General features: G+C 32.8%; 1 long non-coding RNA gene across 1 annotated transcript in view; it reads left to right on the top strand.

Moving 5' to 3' along the window:
• LOC139796723 (uncharacterized) overlaps positions 1-337 on the top strand; it is a 5533-nt gene extending 5196 nt beyond the window's left edge. Inside the window, exon 3 of the long non-coding RNA XR_011726125.1 lies at positions 279-337. This is a non-coding gene — a long non-coding RNA (uncharacterized lncRNA). The remainder of the gene's footprint in view (positions 1-278) is intronic.
• The last annotated feature ends 1362 nt before the right edge of the window (positions 338-1699 follow it).

A 1699-nucleotide genomic window follows, 5' to 3' on the forward strand; every position in this document is an offset into this window, starting at 1 on the left:
TTGCCACAGAGAAAATTATCATGTGGCAATAGGTGGTAGGTGTGAAAAAATGGTAAGTGATGTTAAGAGGATGTTAAAAGAAACACAATTATTATAAGGTTAAGGACTGAATAATATGTCAGGAAACACATCGTAAAAGTAATCTATTGACAGAGATACTGAATAGCAGGAAAAGCTACCTAAGGCAAGTAAATTATAGACTGTAAATAGCAAGTAGAAATTCCAGTAGATATAATTAAAAGACAGTGAAAATTTTAATTTCTCCTTTAACATCTTAGGTTTTTGGAATAGGACCAGGTTTGTCACCCATCGAGGGCCCGCACAAGAGCCAGAGAAATGTAAATGCTCCAAAAACACCTTTCTTCTGGGTAGATTTAATGAATAAAACACTGGGTTTGTTACAGGGGCAGTGGCTCTTGAAACTGAAAACCAAGAGCTTGAGGCATCTTCATGTGTACATGATAAATAATATATCATAATATCATCATATACTATGATAAATCATATAAATTATTATATTTATAAAAGTTAGAAATGAAAACTATTCTGAACTGGCTACAAATTTACTTCATGTTTAAGTGAAGATTAGAATAGTTCATGGATAATGCAAAGCAAACTGTTAAGCCATCAAAATGCTTGGTGTGTGAAAAACCAGGATGTAGCCTTTGCTAACATAATTGCTACTTTTCCTCTGTGATTTAATGCTGACATATGCAGAGAGAGCAATAGATTCTAGTCTTGTGCTTGCTTTTTTAAAAAATTATTTTCCTTTGGTATGTGAGTTCACTCTTTGATGTATAACATCAATTTAAAGGTAAGGGGAAACAAGTGTATTACAACACTTTTTTGATTAAATGTCAGCTGTCAACTAAAGCATCCCAAAGCACTTAAAAAAAGAACTATTAAGTGTCTACTGAATGCCTACTGAAGTTGAGAGGAATCTTTTCACTGACTTCCTCCTGCTTTGGATAAGGGCTAAAAGAATTAACTCTCTTAGCAACCCAGTAGAGTTAAATCTGGTTGGGAAAAGTCAAAAGTAGAAGAGATACCTTAGAAATTATATATTCATAATACTGGGAGTAGAAGTGGAAAGTATTTTCAGTCCTAAGTCATACAGCTCAGCCATGTTGCCCATCATTAATAGCAATCATTTTAAGACAGTAATTATGCAGAAATCCAAAATATTTCTGTGATTAGAAGAGTACTGAGAGTATTAAATGCAGTAGAAGAAAGTTAACCTTGTGGTTTTCTGCTTGCTCCTTCATGTGTGTATTCATACGTGTGTAAAAGTGAGGAAGAAAGCAAAGTAATAAGAGGAATACAAAAGAAATAGCAAAAACTGGGACTAAATTAAACCCATCATTTTCAAATTGACTGACTTGAAGAAGAAAAATCCCTGTTCTTCTCAGAGAAATTACATTTATCTACTTGGAAATATCTGTGGAACATTAAGGACAGCACAAAAAAGCAAGCTTTTTACTGATCCTGTCAGAGCTATCTGATTCAGTGGTTAAATAAGTTTAAAGTAATGGCTGTCAGAAACATTTTATTTGATTTACAATAATTTCCTTCTCGTTTCAACTCTTTAAAAAACAATAGTGTATTGACATAGTTTAATATCTCACAGCTCAAAACAATTCCAGGCATTGTATGAAATGTTCCTAATCTATAAAATATGACCTTCTTTCTACAAATCATT

This window comes from Heliangelus exortis, chromosome 5 (assembly GCF_036169615.1).
Source record: "Heliangelus exortis chromosome 5, bHelExo1.hap1, whole genome shotgun sequence".
Lineage (NCBI taxonomy): Eukaryota > Metazoa > Chordata > Aves > Apodiformes > Trochilidae > Heliangelus > Heliangelus exortis.